The sequence below is a fragment of the Ascaphus truei genome, chromosome 1 (assembly GCF_040206685.1).
Source record: "Ascaphus truei isolate aAscTru1 chromosome 1, aAscTru1.hap1, whole genome shotgun sequence".
Taxonomy (NCBI): Eukaryota; Metazoa; Chordata; class Amphibia; order Anura; family Ascaphidae; genus Ascaphus; species Ascaphus truei.
Window position 1 is genome coordinate 441,914,828 of NC_134483.1, and position 14,631 is coordinate 441,929,458.

A 14,631-nucleotide genomic window follows, 5' to 3' on the forward strand; every position below is an offset into this window, starting at 1 on the left:
ATCACACTCTTCCTCCTCGTCTAACACTTCTGAGTGACTCTGAGACCCCAGAACTAGTGTTGTGCCTGGTGAATCTGCCACTGGAGGGGCATGGACACGACATGATGGTCCTGTTTGAAATAATGTAGGCAAAGGTCAGTATAAGGGCTGGGACCCGCTGCGCCCGGCGGCACGGGCGGCCGCGTGAGCGTTCCCCACCAGCAGGGGAATCCTCCCGTGCCGGTCCCAGTCCCCCCTCGCTGCTGGCTCACTACGCGCTGTGACGCGTCAGCTGCCAGGAGATGCAAGAAAATTGTGATCCTGAGCGTTGACGCGTCACGTGGTGCACTGATGAGCCAATCAGCGGCGGGGGCGGGAGTTGTCATCAGGTAGGGTGTGTGTGTGTGTGTGTGTGTCAGAAGGGAGAGGGAGCTGCTTACCTTACAGCAGCTCGCAGCAGATCCCTCCTGCAGCCTGAGCCCGTGGAGGGAAGGTGGGGAGTAGCGGGTCCCTCCGCTCAAACCACGCCCCCCTCCCACTCCTGCCACCCTCCCACTCCTGCCCCCCTCCCGCTCCCTACAGACTGTATATCGCGGTCTGTGTCTGTCAGCACCCCGCCTGTCTGCAGTGCGGGCGCGCTGACTGAGGGAGCGGGGCCTTAGCCTAAGAAGTCAGAATTGTTCTCTTCTAACCTAAGTGCTTTTACTGTAGGCCATGAATAATAAATGTTTACTGTTTAGGTATATATGCATTACATTGTCGATATCATGTTTACATGGTTTAGATTATTAAAGAATCCATTAAAAGACACGTCAAGGTTTTTTTTATTTAAAGAGAATTGTTGCAATCTGCACTCGGGAGTTTCTGTGCACTTGTGCAATAATTAGCACTATATCAGTTTTCTGACTTACGACCTTCATGATAACTACATTAATTATTACCCCTTTGTAACTACAATGATCAGTTTCCATGAAGCTGTGATGGAGAATATAGCCCCCAATTCAGTGGTAACTCCTACTGTAGTTAGCGCGAAAGAAAAGTGATGTGTTTTATAGCGCTAATGCGATTATACCATTATAAGTGTACCTAACACCCTCGTGGTTGATAACCTTGTGACTTACATCTATAAGAAAAGCTGCCAGGCTACTGTTGTTAGGTCAATGGCAGTTAGCGCTGGATAGTGGTCATAACCGGCATCGCTGCTTAATGAATAGTGGTCATTGTGCTGGTAATGAGTGGTTATATTTTTTGTGTATTAAACAAAAGTTATGTGAAATTAATATCAGGTATGACCTGCTTCCACAGAGGCAAAGAGGTGTGTGTGTGTGGGGGGTGGGGGGGGGGTGGGGGTGCAAGTGCACATACCATTTCAATATTAAACCAAGTGAACACACTAGTGATAAAGGAAAAAAAATTATATTACAGCTGGAAGTAGTGCAGCTCCAGAAATGGATTAGATCCAAGTCCAGACAGGTAACCAGAAGCCAAAAATCAGGAGCGCAAATACATCCAGGATTATGTAAATGAAAAATAGAAAACATACAGTATAGTGCAATATTTTTTTGAAAACGGGTTTTAAGGTGAAAGTTCGTAAGTATTTCACTTGGAATTGTGGAGAGTGTTACAGGCAGTGTGGTTGTATAGAGCAGAGGTGCGCAGACATTTTCTCCTGCGCCCCCCTGCCTTGTGCCCCCCGGTGCTTACGCCCCCCTTCGCTTAGTGCGCCATCAAATGACGCGTGGGGTTATGTGACATCACGTCACATGACCTGTGACATAATTTGGCTATGGCAACACGCACGTGACGTCATTTGAAGCCCTGCCATGGAGACGTGTCCAGACGCCGGCTGAATCCCGGTAAATTGATGTTGCAGAGGCCTAACGCGAAGCCCTCGGCATTTAATTTTAATGCCTTGGGGAAGAGTGTGGGGCCTCTGCAACTGCCAATGCCCCCCCATGGGGGTGCGCCCCCAGTTTGCACACCCCTTGTATTGAGGAACCAACTCTCAGATGTTTTCTTCATATATTCTCAGAGGATGTCCCTCAGGAACAGGATGGGTAGGATATGTAAAGAACAGAGAGGATACAGAGATAGGGTTGAAGGTTTTATAAATAATGCAAAGTAAAAATAATACACATACAAAAGTGCTGTAAATACAGGCATAGGGACCAACCAGACTGTAGAGGAAGACTGCAGCACTTCTTTTCCTGATGATCCTCTTGCAGTGGCCATCCACAGGGGAAGGTGTCCAGATTCAGGGACATGAGAACCAAATCCTGGCCCAGGCTCCTCAAAGTAGTCCACCACATATCTAGGGGGTCTCCAAGCAGGCTGTATGTTCACCCTACGCGTTTCACTCGAATGGAGCTTCCTCAGGGGTTAACTCTGCGTCTTTGTGTGTCTCTCTCTTCTTTTGAAATTCCCGCCGGTCTCGGTGAAAGTGCAACGTCATCACGCATGACGTCCGGGATGTCACAACGTGCGTAACGTCCCGCGTCATGTAGCATTGGGGATAAACAAGGAATTGCTCTGCGCAGTGTGAAATGACCAAGCAGGCAAAGGTAAAGGCAGAGTTGTCACTGAAACATCAGGCAAATAACAGATAGTGCTGGTACAGAGGAATTATATACATACGGACAATGATTATATGGAAACAACTTTAAACTTCACATACATACAGTACTTATTACTAAACAAACAGATGAATGTTACATAGATCAAATGTTCCTGATGTATAGAGGATATGTAAAATTAAAAAAAATAGATTATAGACATTAAACACTTAAGTTTTAATATCATACAATAAATAACTATTGAAAATTATTATAAAAAGTTTAAAAGAGTAGAAATATATATAATAGAAATGTGTATTAAAATGGTCTAAAATATTTCCTGCTCCACTGATTAAATGTGACTACAAATGAATTGTGGGGGATCTATATGCATAATTTATTGATATAATTTATTTATTTTATTGATAAGAGGAGGAGTATATCTATATCTATCTACTACGAAGATATTAATTATTAATACACCACACAATTAATAATAAAGCTATACATTCTTAATAGAATGGAAATTTCTAAGATATTAAATAATTAAAAAGTCAAAATTGAAGTATTTGGCTTGGAGAAGGATATATAATATATAAAACTGTTGGTAATAGCAGAGTTATAATACCGTAGGAAGGCACTTATGTCGAAATCCACATTCAGGCCTTTGGGTTTTAATGTATTGAGGCGATATATCCAGAAGGACTCTAGCTGTGACAAATGTATTGTCCTGTTACTGTTACCACCCCTCCAATTATTAGTGACCTGTCCTAGTCCCAAATATTGAAGACCTGATGGGTTAGAGTCGTGATTTTTTTGGAAATGTAGCGATACGCTGTGTGACTCCAAACCTGAGGTGATATTTCTCAGGTGCTCCAAAATCCTCACCCTTAATGGGTGGGTAATTCTGCCTACATGATGCAAACCGCACGGGCAGGTGTGCACATATATCACAAAAGTGTTTTTGCAGTTTATAAATTCAGTAATTTTTGATACTTTACTGGTTACATTGGAAATGAATGTATTTGTTATATTTGAACCAAATTTACAGGCCTTACAATGGTCGCATTAAAAAAAAACCTTTATGTTTATCTGGTAACCAAGATATCTCACAGATTGAGTCTATTTTCTTTAAGGCATTTGGAGCCAGACTGTCTTTTAAATTACACACTTTTGTAAAAACAACTTGTGCCATCTCGGGCAGAAAATCCTTCAACACTGGATCTCGTTTCAATAAGTGCCAGTGCTTGCGGATAATCTGCTGCATGCTGCAGGACTCTTTGTTAAAACGTGTTATAAAGGGAATAAAATCTGTTTTGGTCTTTTTTTATTTGGTATCCCTATTATGCCCCTCTGTCTTTTCTCTTTCTGATTTAATAATGCTTTGATCGTAATTTTTTTCTTTAAATCTGTTTTCCAGGGTTTCTGCCTGTCGATGGTGTTCATCTAAATCAGAACAATTTCTTCTTATCCGCCTGAACTGACCATACAGAATATTGGTTAGCCACCTTTTATGGTGGCAGCTTGTGTTTAAAATAAAAGTGCTGCAATCCATATATTTGAAATGGCTTTTTTTTAATCTTATTATTTTCAATTTAAATGCACAAATCTAAAAAAAAAGTGATGCAATTCTTACTGAATGTGGGAACAACATTTAGATTAAGAGCAATGTGGTTTAAATAATCTAAAAATTAATGTACAGATATAGGGGCCTATGCACTAAGCACTGGAAAAATTGCTGTTAAAATCACCAGTTTTGATAGCGTTGCTATCACGGTATGCAGAAAGCCCAGAATACCTCTGATAGCAACATTTTCAAAACTGGCGAGTAGCCGGTGACGTGATGATCACCTCTCTGAAAAGGGCTCACCAGGTGATTTATTTCTGCTGCAGAGAGAGTGCCGCCTCTCCTTACCCAAGTCGCGCCAGAGATCAAACATTTTTAATATAAAATGTAATACTAGTATATTGTAGCAAGGGGTCTCCGGAGCAGAACCTCATTGATTTGAGGTCTGGGGTCCCCCTGCTTCCAAAGATACAGGCCCTGTTATGGGGTGCCGGTATCTCCTATGCATTTTATTCCCACGGTCACATGACGCGGCCATTTAAATGCATAGGAGATACAGACACCCCATATCGGAGCCTATATCTCAGGAAGCAGGGGGTCCCTGGACCTCAAATCAATGAGGTTCTGTGTTACCGTAGCGGCTATCTGCTATAGCAGCGGTGTGCAAACTGGGGGGGCGCAAGATTGTTTAGGGGGGGCGCAGGAAACAGCAGCGATTTTGCCAGGAGCAGAGAAAAAAAGCCGTGTGTAGCTGCAATTTTTCTTTTGGCCATTAGGTGGCGCTGTGCTAAACAGCTACACAGCAGCTTCTCCTTCTTGCTTTCTGCATCAGCGTGTGTGACATGGGGAGAGGGGGTGACTGATACTGGGACATGGGGTGGTGGGTGAGACTGGGACATGGGGGGGTGAGACTGGGACATGGGGGGGGGTGAGACTGGGACATGGGTGGGGGGGGTGAGACTGGAACATGGGAGGGGGGTGAGACTGGGACATGGGGGAGTGAGTGTGAGACTGGGACATGGGGAGGGAGTGTGAGACTGGGACATGGGGGTGTGAGATTGGCACATGGGGAGAGAGTGTGAGACTGGGACATAGGGGGGTGAGAGTGAGACTAGGACATGGGGGGGTGAGACCGGGACATGGGGAGGGAGTGTGAAAGAGCTACATGTGGAGGGGTGAAAGAGCTACATGGAGGGGGTTAAAGAGAGACATGGGGATGAGAGAGACACTGGAGGGAAGGAGAGAGACACTGGTGGGAGGGAGATACGGGGGGAGGGAGACACTGGCAGGAGGGAAAGAGACACACAATGGCTGGAGGGAGAGTGTGAGAAAGACACCAGGGGGAGGGAGAGACAATGGCTGGAGGGAGAGTGCGAGAGAGACACGAGGTGGAGGGAGAAAGAGACACACTGGGGGGAGGGAAAGAGAGAGTGGGGGAGGGAGGGGGAGACACTGAGGGGAGGGATAGAGAGGGACTGGAGGGGGAGTGAGAAATACAGGGAGAGGGAGAGACTGGAAGAGGGGAGAGAGGTCTTGAGAGGTTCTAATGTGGCGGGAAGAGAGAGATTAATAATACAGCAGAAATGTAGACGCGTGGCGGGGGCGTTACAAAGCTGGTTCGCCCTCATTGGCTGAACCAGCTCACGTGTGCTGACGTCATGTGATTTTGATTACATCAGGCAGGGGGGGCCCGAGAAATTTCATGGATGAAAAGGGGGGCTCGGCATAAAAAGTTTGCTCACCCCTGTTATAGTAATAAAGCTGCTTTAATGCAATTTTTATTAATAGTGTGCGTGAGCAGGGGGTCTCCTGAGACGAACCCTTGTTATGGGGGCCTGTATCTTGGAAAGCATGGGGTCCCCGGACCTCAAATCAATGCGGTTCTGCTCCGGAGACCCCCTGCTACAATAAAATTGTTTAAAATTGTTTACAATAAAAATTGTTATTGGGCGAGGTTTGCACAGGTAGAGGTGGCTCTCTCTTCAGCAGAAAGAACTCGCCGTCTGAACCCTTTTTAGAGGGTCAATCATCTCGTCGCCGGCTACTCACCATTTTTGCAAATGTTGCTATCACTGGTATTCTGGGCTTTCTGCATACCGTGATAGCAACACTGTAAAAAATGGCAATTTAAAAAGCCTGGTGATATTTTTTATCGGCACTTAGTGCATAGGCCCCTATATCTGAAGTAGGTCGTCCTCCCCTTTCCATATAAAAATGATATCTATCTAGCAGTGCCAAAGGACCAGGTTTGCGCCAAAAGGGTTGTTTTTATTAATAAAATCTTTCCAGTCACCCAAAATTAAATTGGCGTAGCTTGGCGCAAACCTGGGACCCATGGCCGTAGTTGTAAGTAAAATTGTCCCTCAAACCAAAATAAATTGTGCGTTAAAATATTCTGTATCCCATCTAAAATTAATTGAATTTGAGCCAAATGTAATTCTTTTTTGTCCACATAAACTTAAGAATTGATTATTTTATCCATAGGCTTGTAGTTTGCTCCTATTGCAGGGCTCAGTTCCTTCAGCCCCTTTATTGGCACAAATAAATTAATGAGACAACTCACCATAAAAAGGCACTTTCTAAGGAGAAACTTTGATTTACCGAGCCCTAAGTCCACTGTTCAAAATGTGCATACGCATGAAACAGAATTTCAAGATTAAACACTTAGGAATAAATCTACTTTTTATCCTAGTCATGACAAGGGGAACTTTATTGAAACTTTTTATCATCTTTTAATTAATGATTTTGATAACCTCACTAATAAGAAATCTCAAAGTAAGAATAACCTGACACGGAATCAGAGTGCAAAGAAAATATATATCAAATGGTGGCGCTCTATTTCTAATTAAAACATATGTTAACACAATATTAACAATTTATAACCAAAGTAAAGATAAATGTGGTGATACAAACAAACGTTTGATGCAGCTGTAACCCAAGGTAGGATTGCTCTCTCAATCCCAGGTAAGTGAAGAGGTGATGGTCGATGGGAAGCGCAAAACATGTGGAAACAAAAAATATATAATAGTGTAATTCAATTAATTACAGGTGAAATATGTCTTCATTCGGTCTGTGGCTATTATACTCACAAAAGTGAGAGTGGGTCTGTACACGTAATGGTATCTTTAGGTGTTGCCCCTTCGGTTTTAAAGACAAGTTTTCCAGCTTCAGCAGTGATGTAAGTATAGGTTCCTTAAATAGTTAAGCACAGACAACCAAACATAGTGCAGACTGTTTAAAAACTGTATTAGAATAGTAGGTGGATGATAATACACTCACATGATTTTAGTAGTTAGTTAGGCATTTAGATACACAATTGGATCTCGCCTCCGGTTTTGCTGTCTGCTTCTTCCCTGCTTGTCCCCTGCTCGGCGTGCGTCTCACGTTTGCGTTTCCGCAGATCCGGATGTGACGTCAGCGGGTTTGGGCAGTTCCGGTCGGCGAGTCAGCTGTGAATCCTCTCTCAACGTCACTCTACATGTTTCACCTTACTCGGTTTCATCAGGAGTGCCGATGGTACTAATCTGTGGTGGTATATACCTTAAGTTATTCATTGATTGGTTCAAAACTAATTGAGGGTTCTTAAAGGTATATCGCTATATATTCTCTAAGTAACTATATTGTAAGCGTATTTAATACATAGTTCGTTAATACCTGCTTACATAAGGATTAATTAGTGATTTTATGATATAAAAACATATATTCTCCACATCAGACATGTGGAGTATAGTTGATGCTAAGTGCATTGAACACATTACCTCCATATCTAAACATATATGGAGTTCAAAGAATAGTGTACAGTATTTTATACAGAGGAATAATAAAACAATATTGTAAAAAAATGTTAGATTTAAAAAGATACATAAACTAATCTAGCTATAAAAAGAACAAAGGTAGAATTTTAACATATTCATGCCAAATACATATTTACTATTATTTAAATAGTTTAGAATAACCATCTTTAATGTAGTATTTGAAGATCTGTTTAGAGATCTATAGGGAGACAGAAAAGTTGCATGAGTTATATATATATTACAAAAAGGGTTTAACGTCAAACTCTATATTGAGACCTAGAGGGCAGATGGTTTGGAGTTCATATATCCAATACGATTCTCTCTTAATTAGAGCAGAATTTCTGTTTCCCCCTCTCCAGTGTGGCATTATTTGCTCAATAGCCTTGAAAGTGAGTCCTTGGGGGTTTGAATCATGGAATAATAAAAAGTGGTTTGAGACACTGTGTGTGACTAATTTCCTTCTTATATTTCCAATGTGCTCTAATATTCGAATTTTCAAGGGGCGTATAGTTTTACCCACATATTGATACCCACAACTGCATTCCAAAACATACACCACAAACTTTGATCTACAGTTAAGGTGTTGTTTGATCTGGTATCTTTTGTGGGTGGTATTAGAGACAAAGTTATCTACTGTAGTGGAACTAAATTTACAAGCTATACAGTGCCAACTTATTTTTAATGTTAGGAGCTTTCTTAAATATCATTTGTGCTCTATCTGGCAGATTTGATCCTAAAATCGGATCATTTTTTAGTATGGGCCAATGGGCATTAAGAATCTTACCAATTTTTTTGGCATCTTTATTGTACTTTGTGATAAACGGCACTTTTAGAGAAACATTTTGAGTTTTCTTTATAGAGCTCTAGACAAAATCAACCTGGAGTCTAGAGAATCTATGCTAACACCCTCTATAAAGAAAACTCAAAATGTTTCTCTAAAAGTGCCGTGTATGTGACAGAGGCTTGGGGGAGAAAGGATGTGACGTCATTGAAAGCCTCTGTCACATGGTACTTGAACCAATCAGAGTAGGGATAGACTTCCCACGCTCTGATTGGCTGCCGTACCATGTGAGTCCGGCCATGTGTCTTTTCATGACGTCATCTTAAAGGCAATTGCAGCAAAGCCATTCTGATTGGCTGTGCTGTCATTGCCTTTAAGTGACGTCATCATTTTTTTTTACATCGGCCAAAACATATGGTTTTCACGGCCCAATCAGGGCCGTGGGAACCATATGACGAAAATGTGACGTCATAGGCCTTTAAAAGCCTATGTCATCTCATTTTGAAGCCAGACGCCGAGGAGGAAGGACCTCCTCTGAAGAAAGAAGACCAGGGCGTGGCACCGGACGGCAAGAAGACCCCGGAAGAAGGTAGAAGAATACAGATGAAGATGGATTACAACTAGAAGACCCCTGGATTGTCGTGTTTTATTATTTTAATGTTTATTATTTTATGGTTTTTTATTTTATGGGTTCCTGTTCGTGGATTGGTTTGTGAGTAAGCTGATCAACGGGAGTCGGTGGGGGCAAGTAATGGTAAGTTAAATAAGAAATGTATTTAATGTAACTGTGGTTTTTTTTGCTTTTTCATGTCTTGATTTTTTTTTATGCATATCATTTCTTGCCACTCTATGTATGTATGTATGTATTTCTAGAGAGATATATACATACAGGGTAAGAAATTATAGTGTATTTAAAGCTTGATTTTCTGTATTGTAAATGATTGTGGCTATGCTGCTATGCATAGATGTGTGTTAAATGTATTTTATTATTAGAGAGATGTAAGTTTTGGGCTGTATGCTGTACTGTAGGTTATGGAGAGGCTTGCTTTAGTATATTGTAAATGTTGGTGTCCTTTTTAGTATGTTTTGAACTTGTTCTCTGTTACGATAGCTATAGTTAATTGTGTAATTGGTATGGATGGTATTTTAATTGTTTAGGGATGTAATTCATGTGTGTTTATTCATTGATGTTGACTTTATTTGCTTACATAATATAGTTCTTGTGATGTCAGGCTATTTGAGTTGGCTTACTGTATTGTTAACATTGATTTGCAGCGTCTACATGTAGTTTACATGTTATGCTAAATGTATACACTGTAAAAGCAATGTTTTAAGTGGCATTTGAGCCTTCAGATTGAATGATTAAATGAGATTTGGTTAGGAAATTGCTTTTTTATTCATTGAGGATGTTATGCATAAGTGGTGTTGCCATTGCAGGATGGCTTCACCCCTTAATTACCTTTGAGGTTAGTACCCGATAAGGTGATTAAGGGGTTCATTGGTATGTTAATGTAATTGAGATGTATTGCCTATTTATTATTTTGGCAACGGACCCCAAGGATGATGCTGGCGACGGAGTCTTCTTATTGATGAGGTTAGTACAATTTTCTTTATTTTATTAAAGTATTTAATGTGTTTAATAATGGCCAAATAATGTATTATCCTTATGTGGATAATAGTTATTTGGCACATTATTGTACTGTATGTGCTGGGGGAGAGGGTATTGGCCCCAAGGGTATTTGGTAGGACTCCCCTGTGGGTAGTGGGTGAGGGTGGTTGGGGGGGTTAGGGGGGAGGGTATGTGGGTGATGGTGGGTTAACCCCTTAATGACTGTAGCGGTTAATAACCGCTATGGTGATTAAGGGGTTAGGGGACATTACATTGGATGTTTTAATTATTGTGTCTGTTTTGCAGAAGCGGATGGGGCATGGGCAGGATGAAGATGAGGATGGCCTTCATCGTGGCAGCCGGACATGGGTGGTGAGTACTATATGTATTTAATGTATTTATTGTTGTTTATGTATTTTACATACACAGGGGGTGTATGTTGTGTATTGCAATGTTTATTGGGGGCAAATGTCCCCAATAAACATGCTATTCTGCCTTAACTCCTTCATTGCCTTAGCGGCTATCCGCTATGGTAATGAATCAGCATTTATGTAGTTTTAATAATATTGTGCGGAAGCAGGGGGCCCCCTGAGCTGAACCGCATTAATTTGTGTCTCAGAGACCCCCTGCTTCCCGAATTACAGGCCCCAGTTTGGGGCATCGGTTACAGTGTCGCCGCCATATTTATAGCGGGCACGTCGCGAATGGGACGCTATAAAGATGGCGGCGACACTGCCACCCGATGACACATTCCGGGGCCTGTATCTCGGGAAGCAGGGGGTCCCTGGTCCACAAAGTGATGCGGTTCAGCTCGGGGGACCCCCTGCTCACTGTACAGTATTATTAAATAAATATTAATGCTGCTTCGCTACCGTAGCAGATACCCTGTAAGGTAAGGAACGAGTCTTTATTGATGTGTGTGTTTTACTCATAGTGTAGATGTGCAGAGGGTCTCCGGAGCTGAAGCGTTTTTGTTTTAGGTCCGGGGACCCCCTGCTTCCCGAGATACAGGCCCCTTTAGGGGGTGCCGGTATCCCTCTGCTTTGTGTACATGCCGCGGTCACGTGATCGGGACCTTTAAATGCAGAGGGATACTGGCACCTCATAAAGGGGCCTGTATCTCGGGGAGCAAGGGGTCCCCCGACCTGAAACCAATGCGGTTCAACTCCAGAGACCCCCTGCACATGTACACTATGAATAAAAGTTGTTTAAAAATACTTTATTTGTTGCCGATGTTTGCGCTGAGAGAGCAGCTTGTCTCTCTCTGCTGCAAACATCTATCGGCAGACAAGGCCTATCAGAAGGTTTATTGGGAGCCAGCCTGTATCGGCACAGGCTCATCGGCAGCTTTGCTTTCGCAGTGCTTCGGCAGGGATCGGAAGGATTCGGCCCTTACTGAATACTGCGAGGTCAAATCGCCAAAAAAAGGCCGATCCCCCACCTATCCGCCACACTTGGTGAAAAGATTTTATCGGGCCTTACTGCATGAGGCCCTATGTGTTTAAAGCTATAACACACACAACTATCCTATACACAGTGCAATAATTTTTGGTGTTTGATTAATTTTATTCTTGTATTTCTTTTGGTGATTGTTTTTATTTAATTTGGTATTTTTGGTGGTTGTTTATTTTTTATGTTGCCCATTTATTTCTATAGTGGCAAATCATGCCCATATTATATGGGCATGATGTACCACTGTGCCAATCAATGGTCGTAGGGGTGAGGCGTTGGGGTAGTTGCCCCAGGTAGGGTGGTTAGGCTTCCCGGTGGGTAGTGGGGGAGGGGGGTTAACACCTTAATTGCAATAGCGGGTAATAACTGCTAAGGTGATTAAAGAGTTAGTTGCCATTAGATTGTATTTTTTATTGATATGTTGCTGTACAAGTAGGACAAGGACGGTGATGAGGATGAGGATGGCCTTCATCCTGGCAGGGGTAAGTGCAAGTTTTATTTACTTTATGCTGTCCGACTTTATTTTTAATGGGCAAAATTACTAGTATCCATATCTGGATAATAGTAATTTGCCCATTACTGTACTATATGTGTTGGGGGGAGGAGGGGTTGTATTTATTTTAATGTATTTCACTGTATATATATTTTTTCTGAATGGGTAAAAGCGCTATTAGCCTACTTTGGTTAATAGCAATTTAACCCATTCCTGTTGTTGGTACAGGGGGTGGGTGAAGGTGGTAGTTGCCCAGGGTGGGTGTTTAGGTCTTGCGAGAGGGTTAACCACCTTCATTACCGTAGCTGTTGTAACCACTAAGGTAATGATGGAGTTACCTTGTACTGTCTCCCTCCCAAACCTAAACACCCACCCTGGAGCAACTACAAACTTCACCAACCCCCTGTACCAACAACTATGCAGTGCCTGCTTTTGAACCCTTTCATTACCTTAGCGGTTAGCCACAAAGGTAATTAAACTGGCTGCAATTTTTTTTCAGCAAAAGATTGATACCAGAGGCCGGTGGACACCTTCTTGGAGACCCCTGGACACCCGCAGTACTACCCGGAGGCCGCTGACCACCCACAGGGAACACCGGATGCCCCGGGACACCCGCGGGGAACACCTGGAGGCCCCTGGACACCCACATTAACCACCCGAAGACCCCCAGACACCCACGGGGACCACTCTGAGGCCCAGGACACCCACAAGGACCCGATGCAGTATCAATCCTGTGCAGAAAAAAAAATGCTTTTATGCATCTTGCAATATTTTTAGCACCAACATTTTCTGTCGAAAAAATATTGCTAGATTTTAAAGTTCGATAAGCTTATCACTGTTTAGTGAATAGCATTTACTGCCAAAAAAAGGGATTTTTGCCCTTTTTTTGGCTTGTCAAACTACTTTTTTGCTTCAGTCTGTTAAAGGTTGTTAAAAAGCCATTAGAGCGCGATACTGCACTGTTATCACTGTTTAGTGAATAGCAAAGCTGGCAGTATGTTGCTATAAGGGCATTTATAGCACTATAAACTACTTATCACTGTTTAGTGCATAGGCCCCATTGTGTCACATGCCAGGTCACAGCTGTCTTTGAATCTTATAACACCCTGCAATACAATGTAACGGGTATTCCCTGTGAACACAGACGCTACTAATGCTGTATATTACCTTTGTGGCCCTCAGGAGCCTAAGCCTCCACTCTGGGAGCCTGTGTTACATATATATTCACTTTCTCGTGGTGCAACGCCTCCACCTGAGAGGGATCCCGACAGGGTAGGAAGGGGCCCTCACAGGACACAACCCAATAACACACAATTGGTATGATAAAGCAATAATGAACTTTACTGTACATATATATCTTATACTCTATAAGTCCCAATGTCATTCACTCCCACTTATGAGTGTACACCCCTTTGCCCACCACCATGTACCCCCACACCGTGTCCACAGTATAACCCTTGTCCCGTGGTCAGCGCTGCAACTATGTGTGAGTACTATGTAGGTGGTGCACGTGCGTAACAATACCTGCCCAGTGCGACGGCACCTGGGCGTTCAAAGGATCTTCAAAAAGGATCTGATGACCTCCTGGATGACGTCCGGTTTCACCCGCGTGTTGATCAGTCAAGCTGTCCCAGGATACAGTTCCGCTCTCTCTGCGGAGTAGGTCTGATCCCAAGCCTCTTGGTAGGAAGCGCAGCGTCCACTGTGTCCTTAACTGTAATACTGACACTAAAGGAGCAGGTTCCCTAACCTAGGGCCTGTCCCTGCAGTAACACAACCTGGTATATGGCTCAGGACCTAACTGGGGCCTAGGGGGCTTCTGGCCTAATGCAGTGTTCACAGACCTCTGCACTCACCTCCTACCCCTAGCTCTTCCTGGTCCTGACTAACTAGCGTGGGCTATGTGACAGCTTCCAAATCCCTGCCTAGGAGGATCCTCACACCCTATTGGTTCCTTGGCGTCACATGGGGTGTGCTAAGGCTCATGGGGCTTGTGGTCCCTGCTCAGAGCCTTCTCCTGATTGGCCACCTCTTTGCGCACTTCTAACAGCGCATGGGTGACTTGCCTCAATCCTTCCCGTCACTCTAACACACTGCGCATGCGTGCGCACAACTAAGATGGCGGCGCCCTGCAACGGGAGCCGCCGGGAGTACTTGCTACCCGATCGCCGCACCAGCACCCGGCAACCGCCCACGCGCTACTGAAGGCGCACACCGTGTGCACACACGCACCTGCACCTCCCCCGCGTGTGGCCGCTCTATCTCCAGACCGCTGCGGTGAGTACCTGGAGGGATTCCAACACACAGAAGGGGAACCTGGCTACATCAATAAAAGGACAATGAAACAACTCTGACCTTTATTACCCTCTCATTTGGTCAGAGAGCATCAGTTTTCACATGTGTA